Source organism: Trematomus bernacchii, unplaced genomic scaffold (genome assembly GCF_902827165.1).
Source record: "Trematomus bernacchii unplaced genomic scaffold, fTreBer1.1, whole genome shotgun sequence".
In the NCBI taxonomy this organism is placed as follows: Eukaryota; Metazoa; Chordata; class Actinopteri; order Perciformes; family Nototheniidae; genus Trematomus; species Trematomus bernacchii.
In genome coordinates this window covers 1,635,641-1,656,810 of record NW_022987792.1, presented here as the reverse complement: position 1 = coordinate 1,656,810, position 21,170 = coordinate 1,635,641, and the positions used below count along the sequence as shown (strand labels likewise).

Here is a 21,170-nt window from a genome sequence, read left to right as displayed (position 1 = left end):
TAGAGTTTCCATATACAACTCTAATATCAGCAGATGGCTTGCATACATGTATCTCATAGCAGGAGAATGTCTGCATTCACACACAATACCTATTGACAGTATACTCCGGTGATTTGCCGGTCAGTCGCGAAACGTAATTACATTATAGCTGGCGTAGCGATCTAACACACGGAGCTAGAGCTAGTTTCGGTCAGAAAAAACATTTTGTGATGCTACGTTGCTAGCGTTTAAATATATCAACTACAATGTCAGCAGATGGCCTTACATGTTTGTCATGGCAGGAGAATGTCTGCAGTCACACAACGGAATACTCATACAGTATACGTACTGTGATTTACCGTACATTGTGACCGTACTATACTGCATGTAGCTAACGAGGCTAGCTGTAGCTAGCGCAAAACAATGTATTCATGCAAGTTACATTGTTGGTAGCAGAATACCCGTATACAATTGCAATTATAAACACGTTATTGCTAGCCAATATGAACCACTAGCTTTTGTGTCATAGTAGTTTTATTACACTGCATTAAGTTGCCTTCCTCCAAGCTAACGTTCATATCGTGTTGCTACCAAGTAAACAAAGCTAGTTACATATTAGCAGGCAAGCTGTTCATTACACAACTACTACGAACTATCTAAAACAACTAAGTTTCTCTAATATTTTGTGATTTGCATTTGATTTCGTCCAGCCAGATCCTGGCGGACAATCCATGACGGGGAAGGGATTCTACTACTACTGAGGCCTCGTGCTAAAAGGCACGCACCGCACCGGCTGTGCGCAGGCAAGAGGAGGAGGAATGGATGATATACCGTGTGTATATATGTATATTTATGTTCATTTTGTACATTTCTAAAAATAAAGTTTAATGGAAATACTTAGTAGGCCTATCCTTTCTTCCCTGAATTCATATATAGCAAACCATGATTTGATTTCTCATCAACAGTAGTAGTTTATAACGGGTAAAAATAACTACTCTTTGTTATGAGAGTAGCTCGTAGGCCACAACGGAAAGGCAAGGAGACATACACGAGTTTACAAAACCACGGCACATTTATTGTGGTAAATGCAAAGATAGGTGGTTGAGAGGATCGCAGAGTTAGTCTTCCTGCAGCCGCTTTGGAGAGAGACTGTGTCCGGAGGTGTCCGTGATCGTGCTGATTAGCCTCTTCAGCTCCACCCCATCGTAAGACAAAGGCCCTGGGGCCGTCACACTCTTCTATAACAACAGTTAAAAATTATATGTATATAAAATATACCGCTGTACCGACGCCATGATAAGACTGATGTTACGCTGAGAGCAGCCGGGAAAGCACTGACATGGGCGCAGCCTCTCTGGGGTTGACTACAGAACGAGTGGCCGACCTGACCAATCGGAGCACACTAGGCTCACAGGGAGGGGGGGGCAAGAGCTCCAACGAGTCGTTTAGTGGAGAAAGTGAATACTGCTGAATACACATGCTTGACAGAGATGCTGTATGCGAAACCATGTGGTTTGGAAAATTGCACAGTATAAATCTATTTTAGTATACCTCAACAATGTAATTATGATCAGTGGAAATGGCCATGACATGGGCCCTTTAACATCTATCACTGTGTATATCACCATTCAAACATCTTTTAAAGGTTGAACAAACCCCACACAGCTCAGTAAAGACTGTGAAATTTGACTTTATTTGATCATTTCAGTAAAAACTAACGTTCATATTTCTCTTTTTGATTATATCTGATGAACGTTCAAAACAAAGCACTTTGGCAACTTACCACATACGTTTTAAAATGCTTAACAAGCACCGTAACTTCATGATATAATTTCTCGTTCATAATCGGTTGTTTCCGTGAACGGCCGACTGTTTGTGTGACGGCAAATGCCGCGGCCGCAAGGCATTGTGGGGCAGCATTTTCTCCTCTCCTTTCGGTTAGGGAGGTCCAGTGGTTCCTAAGCTAAAGGCGGTTATAAAGGAAGTTTGAAACCTCCTTTCCTTTTAATTTAGAGAATTCGAACGGCACTTATCATGGCTGCCACTGAGGGACTTCCGGGTCATTTCACTCCGTTAGGAAGGTTCCTAAGCTAAATGGACTATTCGAATGCAACCCAGGTGCTACCAAGGTGTCCCTGAGCAAGTAGGTTCCTAACGCTCCCCGGGCGCCGGACACGGCAGCACACTGCTCCTAACACTAGGATGGGTCAAGCAGAGGAACAATTTCGTTACATAGTACCTGTACTGTGAAATGACAATAAGAGCAATTTAATTTTTATTGATTTATTTTATGTAAAAAACTTGCATTTCAAAGGTTTCAAACTAATATAATATTATGATATTTAATGACAATTTTGTAGTTATGATAAGTGTTAAGGAATAATTCTAGATATCTAACCTTTTACTCTGACATATGTTTATCTCCTCTAAGGAAAGGCCTTGGTGCCATATGTGTTGTTGTCCCAGTGTGAGACCGTCAACTTGACTGGCACGTAGGGTAATTGTTGTGAGAACACTGAAGCATTTCTTTATCGGTGTTTGTGGGCTCTCGGATGTGAATCCTTGAGGCCATGAGCGTTGGACGCAGATGATTCAGTGTTTAGTCTACTCCTTCAGAGATGTTGATTCTCTGTGAACCTGTTAAAAGGTCTAGCATAGAGAGAGGTTCTTCAGAATTGACGTGGCAACTCTAACCGTGTGGTCAGAACCTCTGACTCTTTGACTTGTGATGTGATCCTCCGGCCGAATACTCTGAATAAACCCATCAGTGTTTGACATCAAAGCTCCAACTCTCACCGTGTCTCCTTCCTGCAGGCTCGAGGAGCTAGCATCACAACTAACATCACAACGATAGCATCTCTTCCGCTACAGCAACAACTACGCGACGACAACAGAGCCATGGAGACAGCGGAGACCGAGGAATCAACGGAGACTTCGACATTCCCCCGGGGACGCCTCGGCAGACAGACACGCATGAGGCAGTGACGAGAGGAAGAGAACCGAGATCCGAGGGAACAAATATCCACCATGTTGTTAGCCACCCTGCTAGCATATCGACGGCTAAAGCTACAACGGAGCCTCCCTCCCCCCACCACCCCACCGCTCCAAGCACCACGGCAGGCCGCAAGCCGTTTGCTGTAACGGACAAAGACAAATATCTTCAAGCTGACGACATTATGCATTTAAACAACAAAAATGGACTACATATTTTTTTCATCTGATCTGAACACTAACAGCCTGAGACACAAACTGGCTGAACTCAGGCAACTGTTCATGAACGGTAAGGCAAGCATATTATGCTTTTCTGAGACCAAATTGGACAATTCCATTACAGATTCAGAGATTGAAATTGAAGATTATCTTGTAGTGAGAAGGGACAGGAACGTGAATGGAGGTGGTGTCTGCATGTACATACATAAAGACACCAATTTCAAAACCGTACTGACCTGCATCATGAAATTTGAATCTGTGGGGTGGGTTGAAATTCTTTTTGACAATGCTAAATCTGTAATAGTCGGACAATCTTAGACCACCGGAACAGAGTGACTTTTATGATACATTAGATGGGTGTTTGGCTGATGTGGGGATGTAGAGACAATATTATTGGAGACTGGAACCACGAATGCAACGTAAAGACACGTCCGTCTTCATCCTTCAGTAGGATTTGTGATCTGCACGGCTTCAGCGCTAATCACCCAACCCACCCGGGTATGTGAAACAACACAAACTACCATTGATCTCATTCTGACCTCTGACGGTCCAGGATCTCCAGTAAAGGGGTTATAGCATGCGGTTAAGTGATCATTATATGATATTCTGTACCCGCAAAAAGCTAAAACAAAAGGCCGGCTGTCACAAAACAGTCATATCTAGAGACCTCAAAACTACTCTAGCGAGGCCTTTAACCTAGAACTGGAGAGCCTGGACTGGTCAGATGAGCTCAGTGGTACACAAGTTGAAGAAACATGGCTTGGTTTCAAAAACAAATTCTCTGCAATACTCAATGATTTGGCCCCCCTAAGAACAACCAGGGTAAAAAATCGCGCTGAGCCGTGGATGCACTCCGGCATACTGACCGCCATGAAAACCAGAGACAAAAAATGCTCTGAGTTTCATAAAAGTCAGTCAATGCTTTCCAAAAGCACGAGCAGTGAACTCCAGGCCCACGTGACTGAACTAAAAATTGAAAGAAACAGACTAAGAAATGACGTAAGCTCCATGATCAAAACTGCCAAAAAGAATTTCATCAATGACAAAACTGAGGAAAACAAAATAAACCCCGTGAACTTTGGAAATTACTCAATAACCAGCTTGGCTGCAGTAAAAACTCAAAACGAGATTTTCAAACGTAACATAAAGACAGATAACAGGCTCATCACAGACAAACTGGATGTGGCCAAGTACTTGAACATTTTTTTCACAAACATAGCCACAACTCTTGTAAATAAATTACCCTCCCACTCAGGGCTTTTTGGAGTAGATCACATCATGACCTACTACAAAAACCTAGGGGTACGCAAAGATGATTTCAGTCTAGCAAGGGTAACAACAGCAGAGGTACTCATTAAACTGAGCGCCCTCAAACCTAACAAGGCCACTGGCCACGACAATATCCCTCCAAATTCCTCAGAGACACAGCAACCGCCATCTCACCAGTCATAGCTCACATAATTAACCTCTCCATAAAACAGGGAAAAGTACCCAAAGACTTCAAAATTGCAAGAGTAACCCCCCTGCACAAAAGGGCAGCAAATTGGACCCAGGCACTACCGCCCTGTTTCTATACTTACCTCCTCATCTCGAAAGTCATGGAAAAAATAGTATATGAACAGGTCGAAAAGTACCTCGCAGAAAAGAAACTAATCTATGAATTTCAATCTGGCTTTAGAACATCCCACTCCACTGACACATGCCTTCTTTATTTGAACGACCACATCAAACAAGAGGTGGACGAGGGTAAATACTGCGGCATGGTGATGCTGGACCTACAAAAGGCTTTCGGACACTGTCAATCACCCCTTCTGATTGACAAGCTAAAAGCAATTGGTTTTGATAAACTATCGGTGAGCTGGATGCAATCTACCTGGAGGGGAGAGAACAGATGGTGGAGGTAACGGTACTCTGTCCCCCCCCCTCCCAGTGAGCTGTGGTGTTCCACAAGGAAGCATATTAGGTCCGTTACTGTTCCTAATTTATGCAAATGACATGTCATCAGCATGTGACTGCAACTTGTTCCTGTTCGCGGACGACTCAGCCCAGCTGGTCTCTGACAGGAGCAGATTGCAGGTTGAAAAAACCCTCAGCTCCGAGCTCGGCAGAATCTGCACTGGCTCGCCGATAATAAATTATCATTACACCTGGGTAAAAACAGAGTCCATTCTGTTCGGTTCGAAACATAATCTCAGCAAATCCGACGACTTCTCAGTTGCAGTGGGTGACATTATTGTCACAAGTAAGAAGGAAATTACATACCTAGGATCTATTCTTGAGGCAAACCTCTCCTGTGACAAAATGGCATCCAATGTAATAAAAAAGTCAATCAAAGAACTAGATTCCTATACCGGATCTCCTCTCTGGTAAACAAAAACACCCTGAAAACTCTGGCAGGAGCACTCATTCAAGGGTACTATGACTATGCTTGCACGTCATGGTACCATAGCACCTCCAAGGCGCTAAAAAAAAACTTCAAACATCGCAAAATAAACTGGTCAGACTACTGCTTGACCTTTCATCTAGAACCCACCTCACCTCTGCCCACTTTGACAACCTAGGATGGCTTAGAGTAGACACAGAGTACAGCTACTTGCAATGGGCCTGGTCTACAAGATCCACTACACCTCTATGGTACCCATGTACATGTCAAAATTCTTCCCAAAGGTCAAGGAATACCATGATCATAACACCAGAGGGAGCTCCACAAATCATGTAAAACCCAGATTTGGCACAAAAAAAGGGGAATACACGTTTCGCAATTATGCCACATCAAGGTGGAACGCTCTTCCCACAACTGTAAAGGAAAGTAAAACTATACTTACCTTCAAAACCTCTTAATCTCTAAAGGCACCTTCGGGGGAAAGCATTGCAAAACTGGCCCCGGTAATGGTACAAATCTCAACCTGTCGTACAATGGACGCTTCCCCCCCCCATCTATGTATATACTCGCATTTTAGACTCTGTTACTAACTGTATATCTGTAGACTTGGTATGTCTTAAATGTCCGGTTAGGATGTATTAGAACGAAATCTAAAATGAAAATTGTAAATAAGCCATCTGTATGTAAAAAAACCACCTGTATGTAAATTGTAAATAAGCCATCTGATGTCAAATATGTCTTATATGTCTTAAATGATATGATGAATTGGAAATGGGGGACCCTGATGTAAACAAGACGAAAGTCTTTCTCTGGTCTGCATCCCCTTAACAATTGTATGTTTTGAGCTGTACTGTACTGTACCCAATATACAAGCTGTTAATAAACTTTTCAATCAATTCAATCAATCCTGAGTCGGTGACTCCATGCATTACTACACGAAGTTTCCTCCACAAATTGGCGTTGTCGGCAGGATACCAACAGATCTTCAGAGACTGGTAAGTGTGATTTCAAATCTACATTTGGACATTGCCTTACCAGAATCTGTGATTGACGGTATCCTAAAATTATCTGTGAAGCTAAGCGGCTGCGTTTCGTTTTGGTTTATGACATTTGGGGCTATTAACCCCAGGGGATCATCCAGGGACTCTGTCCTGGCTGGTTCCCTCTGTGTGTGTGCTGCTCGGGACGTATGTGCCGTGCAGGCATACACGGAGATGTTTAAAAAGACCTTAATGAGGGCAGCAGTAAAGTGGAACTTCTGTGTGAAATCAAAATAGAGATTTGTAATGAACAAATCGCCGAGATTCCGGGGGTTTCAGCGGCCAACACTAGCAGTTAACTAAAGCAGCCATAGATATTACCCCCAGCGCCTCTAAAAAAAAAACACGGCTCCAGCTGCTGCGGCTCCGGGGGGAATGTGTGTCAAATACCTCCCCGTATCTGCATGAGCTGGTGAAGTGAACTCAGAGGGAGAAAATCACAGCTTTTGTCTATAGCTTTAACTCACACCACCGCCGTCTCTATTAAAAAAGAGACTGTTAAAAGCACTCTCGTGGCTTGTGGCCATTTACGATGTGCTGGCAAGTGCGAGGTGCGTGCATTACCTGATGCGACAGGCACCCTACATTGCTGAGGAGCTGATGTCGGTCCGGGGTGCATACATAAAATGATAGGCTAATTGATCATGGGTGGGCAGTGGTATGCAAGTGTAGAGCAAAACTGTGTTTCATCGTTGGGATGAGCATGATGGGAGGTGTGTAGGCTGGTCGAGTAGGACTACAGTTAACTGTGTGGTTTCGGATAGAAAGGGTAGAGGAAAAAGTCTATGTGCCCCCGATCGGGGGGCATAGCACCACTAAAGCAGGGATAGTGGAGTCGCAAGAGGATAAGCTAGTTATTGCTCTTGGACGGTCTTCAGGCACCGATCTAAGGACTTGTATACAAGGGTGGAGGTACGAGTCAAGGTACCCACTGGATTCCCATTGGGAGAGATCATAATAGTCCCTACCCCCTCTGAAACCTCTTTAATACCGGACTAAATTGAGCTGGATGAATTTTTGCTGTCACGCTGGTGTTTATTATGAGTTCATCATGTTTGTTTGTCTGATTGTTTGTATCAGGGGTCATATTGGTTTGTCTAACCGCCGTCTTGTGCATGTTTTGTAACAACTATAATGAATCAGTCCATAGCCAGGGTAAAATAAACTAAGCTTTAGTTAACTCACCAAAAGTAAATGACTTGAGAAAGTTAAATAATATATAGTGTTTTGCAAAATTCTGGTAGTATAGATGTGCTGCAAAATGAAATAATAGCAAAAGAGTGTTTTTATGTCCTGCATCTGAGTGTGCAGAGGAAACGTAAACAAGAAGCACACTGTTCAGGGTGTGCGCTGCATCTGAGTGTGCAGAGGAAATGTAAACAAGGAGCACACTGTTCAGGGTGTGCGCTGTAGGTGTAGAAGAAGAGAAGATAATATTACTTTAAGAATACATTCTTAAATTGTATTGCTGGTATGTTAAGATATGTTTGTGACCTTTTATAAACCCTATGCCCGTCCTGCACCCTGAGACCCTCAGAGGCATCACTGCTGGTCGTAAACAACCTGCTTGAGGAGGTCAGGGTGGCAAAATCTGTCTGCTGTTTTAGGTCAATGTTGTATTCTTTGTTTCTTTATCTAAATCTATGTATTGTTTGGTAATAATGAAAAAAACGTAATGTATTGAAACATTCCGAAACAAAGCTGATAAGACAGAACTTGACTCAGACATAATACAAATTATTGTTGAAACCTTTGCGCTGTTGCTGCAAAATGGAAACTTTGTTTATTATCTGTTCCAACTGGCCACTGGATTCAGATAATTAATATAAGTTGAAGTTTAATTACAGTTTTAAATATAGTTTACATTCTTTATTAAACTGCTTCAAATGATTTCTCGTATCAACCAATTGGTCTCCATAAACATTACTAAAATTCTAATAGTTGTTAAACTACTGACAAGTTTTGAAACCGATTTATGAACAAAAGAGTAAAGGTCGCTGGTTAAGCCAGGATCAATATATTTGTTGACGTTTTCATTACAGAGTGCATAATAAATGTGTTAAATGAATTGAGCAATTCTTTAAAAAGTATAATGTTGCAATCTCTTTACAATAAGTAATTACAGTTAACAAAGAAGTAGAGGTTGTTTTCCAAGGGCCTCTCCTTCACAGCCCTACACTTTAAATCATGAGACTTTCAAATCATAACAGACAGAGATCGGTATCACTTTGTGTTGCAAGCCAAATCCATGTAAAGGTTCTACTTGAGCCCAATTTAAATACCATAAAGAAAGTATTGAACCCAGCTCAAGCTAAATGTCAAATGTATTTAATTAATGTACAAGTGTTTCGATTTATTTAAAATGTTCTAATCTCAGCTTCTTTCGAGTTCAGTCTAAGCAACAAATTGTTTCTCATAACATTCTCACTGCTGTCCCAAATGTTTTAACCTTGGGCAGACAAGCTGTTCACACACCCACACCCACACACACACACTTTGGATAAGTAGTCACCTTATCCACATTGTAAATTGTTGCTTTCTTTAAAGTTATTAGTAATTTAAGATTAATTATTAAATTAAATGTGGTCCATAAGATAAAATAAATAAAATAACTTGACTTGATCATTTTGTTCACAACATTAGACCTGTCCTCTAATCTCTACTAGAATAAGATAAGTGTGCATGTTTGGATGTTTTAACACTCCTGTAATGTACCTAATCTTGATATCCTTTTCATTACAGAGCTGGGAAAATGGTGTATTGATTAGATTCTGATCCGTGCAAGTCCAATTTTGACTGACTTTAGTTCTAATGTTAATGTTAATTTGACTTCAACCCATAAGTAATTATTTAAATTAACTCTAAATGTCACATGATGATGGATTAGTGTTCCACATTTCTTCCACTAATTTGTTTTACAATTAGGCCAAAGGTAAAGAGAGACATTGATGACCTTGTGTCCCTTTTGTTAGTACGTGGTTCCATTTTGTCTATGGCCTTGGACGGCTTCAAAAGTCACCCAGTTCTGCCCTGCTGCAGTCCGGCTGAGTGCAGTCACAGAGATGCTATGGCTGCTCTACATGACATTAATGGTCTGGTCTGAATGGACACCATTTCCTGCTCCCAGAACATTACAGCCATTGATACTGTCTCACATGGGTCTGCTCCCCCCACTGAGCCATGACCTGAAAGCATGACATCTGCTATGAACACTTGGAAGCCTCCCTGTCACACCAGCACCAACCCTTGGGTCAGTCAGATGAGACTAACGGCTTCACTTAGGGCATTTGGTTCAGATACATGACTCCGTTACCGCAGAGTGGGTTGTTTTTAAGGCTATTCATACTGCTATGCAGAGGACGCCTGTAAGTGGGCGAGCTGGTAAAAGCCCCTACTATTGTTTCAAATAGGCCTAATGTCAGGGGTCTCTTAATGTCTAGTTCTACATGTATTCACATTATATAGACAATGTTTCCACCTGGTAAAACTGAAGGCTGCACAAAACTCAGGCTACAATACAACCATTCTGTTGCTCTACTCTATCGATTCAATGTATAGATTCTACATCAAAACAATTAGCTTTTATTTGTCCAATGATAACGTCACCTTCAGTGGAGGAATGCAAACCTGTTTTCAAATGTAAGGTTTTGATTTTGTTTGACATTTCTCAGTAATGACACCCTCAGACACCCAATATCATTCATGCTATGCCATCAGTAATAACTCAGATGTTAAAGGGATGAAACTTTTCCTCTCCAAATCAGATATGCTTTGTTTTCAAAACAAAATGTATCAATTTCCTGGCGTAATATATGTTTATCACAATGGTTTTTTGTAAGCTGCACACAGGTGATACTGAGTCTTCGCGATTAATAGATTATAAACTATACCATGCTTAAATAGACTCCTAAGTTATTATTGTCATATGTATACCATATGTAAGAAAAGGAGGAAGAGTCAATTATATTGAGTAATTGATTTTATATTGGGTAATTTATTTCTCAAACCTATGTTTTATGGAAGAGACTAAATATTTCTGATAAACGAATATTTTATCAAAAGGTAAATGGTGAATTAATATGCATTTAGAATCAATTGAGAAGGGGTTATATCCACAGGGACAAGCTCACCGTTAACTTACAATAACATGTCTCTGCTATGGACTGATGAGTAATATGATTCTTGCATGTTCAATGACTAACACAAACCTTCAAAATGATATGGTGCATGTGTCAGGAAGGCTCCCAAATAATTCTGAGGGGCCTATCCTATTTTTGTAATTAAATGATAATGTGCTAATCCATTACTTTGATTTGTCTTCACTCAAAAACCATCCCTATCAAGTGTTAACCCCAATTAACTAGGGACAGCTCTCAAGGCCAAGGGTCAGAGAGAGAGGGTCACACTCTCCGGGTGCAGAGAGCACCCCCAAGCCACTGCAAGGAAGCACTAGTCGTTCGGATGGTATGCTTCTCTTCACCTTTCTGCTAAGAGGGGGGTTCTTCTCTCATCTTTCTGCTCACTGAATGAGCCACACAAAAGCAGAGCAATTGGGGGGTTGAAATATGGCGCTCTGATGAAGAAGAGTTTGAGCCAATTAGCACCCTCAGTGCTAATCTACAGTATCAGGATGCCTTTACACACCAGACACTCGGTGTCATAAAGGGAGGAGGAGAACGAGTCAGGAAGCCTGACGGACATGTTCTTCCAGCTCTTGTACAAAGATGAACTTTGAATTGAATGACCAGATGTTTAAAGATGTACAATTAATGATTGTTTTTTATATTTCCAATGACCAGACATGTGTTAAGTAGTGGTGATAAATATATTTAGTCAGATCAGATTAGATTTTCACACTAAACAAAATTAATAAATAAATATTCTCAGATTATAAGGTATTGAAGAATAAGGTATTTCTAATATTATAACAGATAATGTTAATAATCCTTATCATCCAGCAATCAGGCTTAACAACACAACTCTGTAATGTATTACCCTGCACAGACAGACATAAAATGATGTTTCAAGTACTAGATTAATTCAGTTTTGGCCCAAAACAATATTTATAATAATTCAATATAACAATTATGTAGCATATTTGATCCTCAAATTAGAGAATTATAATTTAGAAGAAATTGATATTCTATATTCAACATTAGATAAACACAGAAGAACCCTTTCCAAGTACCATAAGTAGATGTTCAGGTAAGTATGGCTAATAAGAATAATTGATTAGACTTAATTTGGTACAGATCAGTTGTAGCATTTACAAATGTATGAATTAAAGTTTTAAGAATGTTTAAATTTTTCCCTTTCAGGTTGTTACACTACACGACAAATATCTGACTTTTCCTTTTCAGATTTTGAACAATGTATTTGATTAAATGAATGTATTGATTTTTCTAAGACTAAGTGCCTTACTCTTGACTAAAGCGTAATGAAGTAAACGTAAAGTAATCCTAAAATTGAGGACACTGCAACTTTGTGGATTACAGATTGATCAAATCACCACTGTGAATTTTATGCCTTAGCTGGATCTCTGATGATCCTAAGTTTTAAAATGCTTTTGACTAGTGATTGCCTTAAAGCAAATCTTTAAGCTGTTTCTGGTTTTGATTTTATAGTTTGATAAATGACATTAACTAATGGTTTAAAATGATAAAAGATATTAGTTTAAAACAAATATTTTGCTATTATGTATCTGTGTTTTATGTGTGTTCATTATTATGCTTTTGACAAAAGATGCTCCAAACACTGATGAGAGATAATTTTTCCTATTATGATTGCCTGTATCAATCACTGTGATTGAATGTTTCAATCTTACTCTACTTTGTGATGTAATTGAATGTAAGGTGAGACCACACTCGAATCTGAAGACGCCTATTGATTTAAGTATTGACCAGAATTATTAGACTAATGTTTTAAGGTTATCAAAAATGATAAAAAGAGAGGAACTGTTAAGGAATAATTCTTCTAGATATCTAACCTTTTACTCTGACATATGTTATCTCCTCTAAGGAAAGGCCTTGGTGCCATATGTGTTGTTGTCCCCAGTGTGAGACCGGTCAACTTGACTGGCACGAAGGGTAATTGTTGTGAGAACACTGAAGCATTTCTTTATCGGTGTTTGTGGGCTCTCGGATGTGAAATCCTTGAGGCCATGAGCGTTGGACGGCAGATGATTCAGTGTTTAGTCTACTCCTTCAGAGATGTTGATTCTCTGTGAACCTGTTAAAAGGTCTAGCATAGAGAGAGGTTCTTCAGAATTGACGTGGCAACTCTACCGTGTGGTCAGAACCTCTGACTCTTTGACTTGTGATGTGAATCCTCCGGCCGAATACTCTGAATAAACCCATCAGTGTTTGACATCAAAGCTCCAACTCTCACCGTGTCTCCTTCCTGAGTCGGTGACTCCATGCATTACTACACAGAAGTTTCCTCCACAATAAGGACTTGAGTTGGCTTAATAAGAGCTGAATGTTCCCTTTCCTGTGTGTGTTATATAGGTTTTAGTGCATGTAAATGGTCTGCAAAGGATAAAATCCCTGTGTTCCTTCAAGAGGGAACACACTCCCCTCCCCCCTGAAACACATCCATTGGACCCCTTTTGTTTACTTCTGTAACATAATTACATCACTGTGTAACACGTGTGAGATACATCCATCAGTTTATAACTTAATTCTACTCTCACCAATGACTGGATGCACGCTTCCTTCTGCTCAGTGATACAGACAGGTTACAGGTGTAGTTCTTGTTAGAAAGAAAGTAGTTCCTCCATGAAACTGCTCGCTAAAAGCACTGCATTATGGTTGAGAAACCTGGCTTGTAAAGACACACTAGTGTGGTCTACAGTTGGGGCGAATTACGTTTTGTTTCGGGTCCTAACACGCATTTTGGTCTAATGCAAAACAGCTGGATCGGCATTTAGCTTCATGACCAATTATGGAATTTAAAATGAAAGAAGTCTAGTGTTTGGGCTTAAAAGCAAATTGGTTTGGAAAGTTTTCAAACTGCCAAAACATACAATTTAATTGTTTTAATGAACCGTTTTGGCGTTTGAATCTCCTCAAGCCGAGAGAAGTTTCATTACTTTTAAAAGAAGGCCAACATTTCGACGACCGACTGCAACTTCTCCCAAAACTATCCAGATTTATAAATAGTGCTACTGGTAGGGGGGGGGGGGGGAAATACATATCATCCTTTTAATAGGGTGTCCGCGGAGTCTTAAAAAGTATTACAAGTTGATAAATCAATTTAGCGAAAATGAAGGCTATTAAAAAGTATTAAACTGCATTTTCCAAGGTATTACATTTTGTAGCTTGTTTTCAATAAGTATATAAATGGTCCAAAGAGGTTGTATTCTACAGTTTGCCTGAATGTAATCATTGCGTAGGTGTGTAGTGTGATTCTGTGTAGTTTATTTATGGCATCCCGTTGGATTTGACGTCATCTGAACAGGACATCGCGCGCTCACTGCTTGATAGCGCGCGAAGGTCCGTTTACGCCGGTTGTTAAACAACATCGTTATGGGGAAATGCAAGTCTGCGTCCAAATGGTTGGAAGATAAGGAGGAAGGACAATCATACTGTATATAGTCAATGTGAGGTAAAGTGTGTCGCCAATGTAACCGGTTAGAACTCCAAGTGGCGATGAGGTCTTAAAAAAGGTCTTAAAAGGTCTTACATGTGACTTCAGGATTCCTGCTTATACCCTGTTTAAAGAGGGTAACGTGTAGATTTATTAACCATGGTTGTGTTTCCAGGTGGTTTTGAGGCCCGGGAAGAGAGGGAGACCTCCAAAGCACCCGGTGGATCCTCAGCAGGATGAAGGAGCTCAGTGGTGTGTCTGAGGAGGGGGCGGAGCCACAGGTCAGCGCCACGGAGAGCGAGACGCCGACCCGAGAGCCAATCACAGAGGAGGCCGGGGGAGAAGGAGGCAGAGCCAGAGAGCGGGGGGGTGAAGCCGGAGCAGAAAGCAGCTGACGGAGAGCACAGCTGCTCCGAGTGCGGCGCGTCGTTCCAGAGACGATACGCCCTCATCATGCACACGCTCAAACACGAGAAGGCCCGCGGGTACAAGTGCAGCGTGAGTACTTTAGCAGGATTACTAAGGTTTTTATTTAAATTATGACTGATTTTATTTAAAGGTCACCTATCATGCTATTTTTAGGCAATAGCATAGGTCTCAGATATATACAAATATATAAAAAACATGTCTATGAAGTGTTTGGCTCAAAATACCAAACAGATCACCCATTCTAGCCATGCCTCATATCCCTCTATTTCACTTCCTGTTTCAAAAGTGCTGATTTGGGTATAAAGCTTTAAAAAATAAAATAAATGATAACAAATAAAAAAATGGTCTGAGCTCATGCGGGACCCGGCAGCTACTGTCTAAACTAAATACTGCGGTGATGAAACGCCATATCATGGATTATCAAGGATTGTTTCTGAAACAGTATGGAGCTCAAAGGCTTTCTCTCTTGCCGGTTATACCACAAGGTGAGTTCCTTTTTATTTCCTGCTTCTTCACACACATGCTCTCCAGTACAGGTTAGCTCTGAGTGTTAGCGATGCTAATGTAAACACCGACCATATTACGTCCAAAACAGTCGGGCATTGTTTCTGATAGCAACGTTTCTGATAGGGCCGTGGGTCCACATTTCAGATATTACATCATATCGGACTCAAATCTGGATCAGCTCCGTTGTAGCCCCGTTTTTAGAGATTTGGGTACGGAGGAACATTTTGCATGATAGGGTCCCCTTTAATACTAGTTATATAATTAGATAGCAATATTTCGATATATTGTTTTGTTTATTATATCATTAATCTTTTTATCATATTAAATTATTCTTTAATCTAATTATTATTATTATTATTATTATTTGTAATATACATTTTACTTTAACTTCTAATGTTTGTATAAATATTATTTTATATTTTTTTATATTTTATTGAACATTTTACCTAAACTTTTTATGCTTATATAAATATTTTTTTATTTTAATTTATCTTTTATAAAAAAAAAATTACTTTGACTTATACATTTTTTAAATATTATATGTATTTAGTTTGATTCTGTCATTATGGGATGTAAACATGTTGTTGTGTCTCCCTGTAGTTGTGCAGTAAGGAGTTCCAGTACGCCGCCTCTCTGCGCTCACCTGGCCCGACACAAGCAGCAGAGCAGCCAGCGCGCTCCGGTCATAAAGCCCCCGTGGAGCCCCCTGCTGAGAGGGGGGGGGGCGACAGCGACCTGGAGGACAAGACCCAGAGTCCCAACACCAAGCGGGAGTTCGTGTGCGACATCTGTGGGAAGACGCTCCCCAAACTGTACTCTCTGAGGATCCACATGTTGAACCACAACCGGCGTGCGACCGCATTCCTGCAAGGTGTGCGGGAAGACGTTCGCACCACAAGCACAGCCTGAAGATGCACCGCGCGCTGCATGACGTCACCAAGCAGTTCCAGTGCGAGTTCTGCAAGAAGTCCTTCGTCAGCAAGAGGAGCATGGAGGAGCACACCAGCCTGCACACAGGTCAGAGAACAGAGTGTTTACAATATGATAATACGATATTACGATATACGATAATACTCTATTTGTCAGCTCCAGTCTGAAGTTTGACTTTTTACTATGTTGTTATTTTGTCTTCTTTACTTGCTTGTAAAGCGCTTTGAGCACCAGGAAAAGCGCTATATAAATAACATGCATTATTATTATTATTATTAATATATTAGCAGAAATGTGAGATGGTTTCAGTTTCATTTGTCCAAGTTATGAGATCTCTGTCTCTACATTGTCTCCTGGAAAATCACTTTAAACGAAGCTTAATAAAAAGGTTTTTTTTGGTGTTGATATTACATACATTTAGCTGACGCTTTTATCCAAAGCGACTTACAATAAGTGCATTCGACCAAGAAGATACAAACTTGAAGAAAACAGAATCATATAAGTACATCAGGTTTCATAGAGCCAACACATTTCAAGTGCTACTCAACTGGCTTTAGATAAGCCAGTCCTGTGTTAGTATATAAGTGCTTTGTTAGTAATTGTATCGCTCGAAGTGGAGTCGAAAGAGATAAGTTTTCAGTCTGCGCTGGAAGATGTGTAAGCTTTCTGCTGTCCTGATGTCAATGGGGAGCTCATTCCACCATTTTGGAGCCAGGATAGCAAACCAACGTGTTTTTGCTGATGGGAACTTGGGTCCCCCTCGCAGTGCGGGTGCAGCGAGCCGTTTGGCTGATGCAGAGCGGAGTGCACGTGCTGGGGTGTATGGTTTAACCATGTCCTGGATGTAGGAAGGGCCATATCCATTCACAGCATGGTACGCAGGTACCAGTGTCTTGAAGTGGATTCTAGCAGTTACAATCACATTACATGTCACTTGTTAGTCGCTTTTATCCAAAGCGACTTACATACATTCAGTTCTGTGAGCAATCCCGAAGGGGCGATTTAAGGGTGAAGTGTCTCGCCCAGGGACACAACGACATGCTGACTGCTGGGGGACTTGAACTTGTTTTCGCCTGATCCGAAGATCAGCGCACTATCCCTCTGCCACAGCCTCCCACATATTGAATCTTTGTTAAAAATCACATTTAAAACCAGTCAAGAGAACAGAAATAAATACAACACTAAACTAAAAGTATAAAAGTAACAATGCAGTGTAAGTTCTCAACATAAAATCAATCATTGAGACAAATTGAACTGACAGCTTTTGTAAACGTGCTGGATGTCCTTAAAAAAATGTTAAATGTTGTGTGGTGTTTTGAACAATCTTGAAATTGTATTTTGTATTGTCTTAAGGAAGTAATTCATTTGGAGAGCGAGCCTAATGGCTTTTGCTTTTTCACCCTTTGACAAGAAAGGAACAATGAAAAGCAAAGCAACACTCCAACAAATACATTTAAATATAATCAAATACTTAAAGTCATCAAAAAGCCAAGAGATAGAAAAAACTAAATGTACGGTGTGGATATGAGCAGTTCATTGATTTTAATGAAAGTATTTCCTCCATCCTATTTGTCCCAGGTGAATCAAAGTACCTGTGCAACACGTGTGGAGCGACGTTCCACCGAGCCTCAGCGCTGAGCAAACATCTGAAGAAACATCAGCCTCGCCCCGACGTGCGGCCCTTCGCCTGCGCACAGTGAGTCTCTCTTCTCTGCTTTTTCATTTGCATGTCCTCTTCCAATATTCATTTCATTTCAAACCTTTATTTATCCAGGTTGTATCCCATTGAGATCATTGATCTCTTTTTCAAGGGAGACCTGCTCAAGTAGGTTGCCACATGAACATTAAAACATAAACAGAACAACAAAAGGACATCATACAGTAGCATTACAGGGATTACAATTTACATACTATCCACATGCACAGGTACCAAACAGCTTCCGATTGAGTAGCATCCAACCGAGGCTTTAAAAACATTTAGTGGCACCAGATTGCTCAGTTTTCCATTTCAATTGCAGACTATTCCAGGACAGTGGAGCTGCGCATCTAAATGCTATTTTCCCTAAGACAGTCCTAGCAGTTGGCACATTTAATAAAAAAAGTGAGACAATCATCAAGCCAGATACCAAGGTATTTGTAACAGGCAACCACTTCAAGTTTTATTCCTTGCGTAGTTACAATATCTAAAACAGGCTCTGATGTCTTTTTAGCTTTTGAAAAGAGCATTACCTTGGTTTTATCAACATTTAAAGAAGCTTTAGTTCAGAGAGCTGAGTCTGAATAATGTTAAAAGCAGTTTGCAATTCAACAACAGCCTCCTTAATGGAGGGACGTGCACAGTACATAACGGTATCGTCCGCATAAAATGTAAGGTTGCTCCATCGACTTTTTCACCTAAACTATTGATGTAGATGGAGAATAAAAGTGGACCTAAAACAGAACCTTGAGGAACACCATTAGTAATGTTTAACCACTCAGAAGACAGCCCATCAAAGTGAACACATTGGGACCTTTCAGAGAGGTAGTTCACAAACCACCCCACTGCATGGCTGGATAAGCCAATACTGAGTAGCCTCTGCTTTAAGATGCGATGATCGACGGTATCAAACGCTTTGGAAAGGTCAATAAATAGAGCTGCACAAGCTCTGCTTATTATCTAAAATACTCGCCACATCATTCACCACTTTCATTGTGGCAGTGATGGTGCTATGTTGCTTTCTGAAGCCTGACTGATGTTTAGACAGGATGTCATTTGTACATAAAAACACCTTTACCTGTTCACATCACTAGGCGTTCAAGAACCTTAGCCAGAACTGATCATTTAGAGATGGGCCTATAATTATTTAATAAAGTGGGCCTCCCCACCTTTTAGTAGAGGCAGGACATACGCTGACTTCCACAGTTTTGGAATTGTGTTTGTGCTGAGGGAGAGGTTAAAAAGAGTAGTGAGAGGTGGAGCAATACAATCTGCAGCTATCTTTAAAAAGAAAGGTTCCACGTTGTCCGGGCCGGCCGGTTTCTTAGGATCTAACTTGGTTAAAGCTTCACGAACAACATCAACAGTAAAAGGAGTAAAACTAAAAAGGGTTGACTAGTTGATGCTCTGTATGTGATGACTACTTACTTCCATTCTGGAGAGGATCAACAAATACATGCATCCTGAGATTGAAGCTCAAGCCGGGGACCAGTGATATTTTCTAACAGCTGTATATAAAATGTTCTCTGTGGTTCTCCTGCAGCTGTGATAAGAGGTTCTTCGAAGCCAAAGACCTGCAGCAGCACATGAACAAACACATGGGTCTGAAGCCCTTCCAGTGCCAGGTGTGTGGGAAGTGCTACAGCTGGAAGAAGGACTGGTACTCCCACGTGAAGTCGCACAGCGTGGCCGAGCCCTTCAAGTGAGTCCAGCACCACCGAAGAAGAAGGAGGAGGAGGAGGAGGAGGGGGGCAGATTTTATTAGAGTAATGTTAACGAGGCGCCTCGGATTAGGGATGTCAAGATACCAGAAATGTGTAGTTCATAGAGGATGAATTAGGTCGCATTCACACCAGCCGTTTGAATCGAACCCTGGTGCGTTTAGCCGCTTGGTTCGTTTGGGTCGGGGTGAACGCAGTCTGAGACCTCTGAAGTGAACTAAACACCGGACTCTGGTCCGCCTCAAAGAGGTGGTCTCGGACCGCTTGCTAGTGAACTCTGGAGCGGTTCATCGCTGGTGTGAACGCAGCCCGCACCAAAACATAGGAAGCGTAGTATTTACGAGTCACAAGAACGCGGATGTCTTCAAAATCTTTAGCGAAAGAGTGAAGCAGAATGAAGTGTTGAACAGTGTCGTGTAAAGTAAAAAAGCTCCGTCAACTATACATAACAGTCTGAGCCACCTGTCGTCGGTGAAATGTCCTCCTTACTGCAGGAACGACTCTCATTATGTGTTCAAATGTTTTTTTAACGCACGTTGTCTGATTGTATAATCATTTGTACTGGCCACTAGAGTCTGTTGATATGCTCTCAGCTCTCCAGATTAACAGCAGCATGAAAATAACCTGCAGATGCTCCAAAGCTACGGTAGAAATTGCCGGGATTTGCGTTTTTACCCCCTTCATGTCTGACCAATGGTTGAACAGCATTTCCGAGCACATGACTTGTGTTTAAAGTTTATAGTCCGTTTGAGTTTTGCCCGTGTGAGCGCAAAGCGAACCTTCTGAAAAATGAAACACTGTAACAAACAGTCATCTGGTGCGCACCTGAGAAACGGAATATTAGGTGTGAATGCGACCAGGAACTCAATTATCTTCTTAATGAATCAGTTGTTCTGAGGAATATTTTCCCAGGTATTAAAGTGTGTGTGTGTGTGTGTGTGTGTGTGTGTGTGTTCAGGTGTAACGTGTGTGGGAAGGAGTTCTTCGAGAAGGCGTTGTTCCGACGACACGTGAAGAAAGCGACGCACGGGAAGAAAGGGCGAGTGAAGCAGAACCTGGAGAGAGAGTGTGAGCAGTGCGGCAGGAAGTTCACTCAGCTGAGGGAGTACCGGCGCCACGTCAACAACCACCAGGGTGAGAAAACACACATTGAAACATGTCTTATTATAAATTCATAATCTATATATAGTGTCAAGTAACTGCGCAAGACATTGTCATAGAATTAAAACAGACTAAAATACTATAGACTGTTGTAAAAATGGGTATTTTTCTTTCCTTTAACAGACAAATTGTTCTTTACTTTGTTTAATGTGCTGAAAGTGTCTTGTCTGCAAAAAAACGAATAAAAAGATCTTGAAATAAATCCATCAGTTTCCATCACACTAATGCACTAACATTTCCTCCGTCTCTCTCCCAGGTGTGAAGCCCTTCGAGTGCCTGACCTGCGGTGTGGCGTGGGCGGACGCTCGCTCTCTGAAGCGTCACGTCCGCACGCACACCGGCGAGCGCCCGTACGTCTGCCCGATGTGCCAGGAGGCGCACATCGACGCCCGAACGCTGAGGAAACACATGGCCAAATACCACGGAGACAACCTGCCGGGGAAGATCATGCTGGAGAAAGATACGCTGCAGTTTCACAACCAGGGGACACAGGTGACTGCTATGCTGTATTTAGTGACTGCTTTTAA

At 41.3% G+C, this 21,170-nt stretch overlaps 1 pseudogene; it reads left to right on the top strand.

The window, feature by feature from the left end:
* LOC117497704 overlaps positions 1 to 21,170 on the top strand; it is a 45,742-nt pseudogene that overhangs the window by 23,172 nt on the left and 1,400 nt on the right.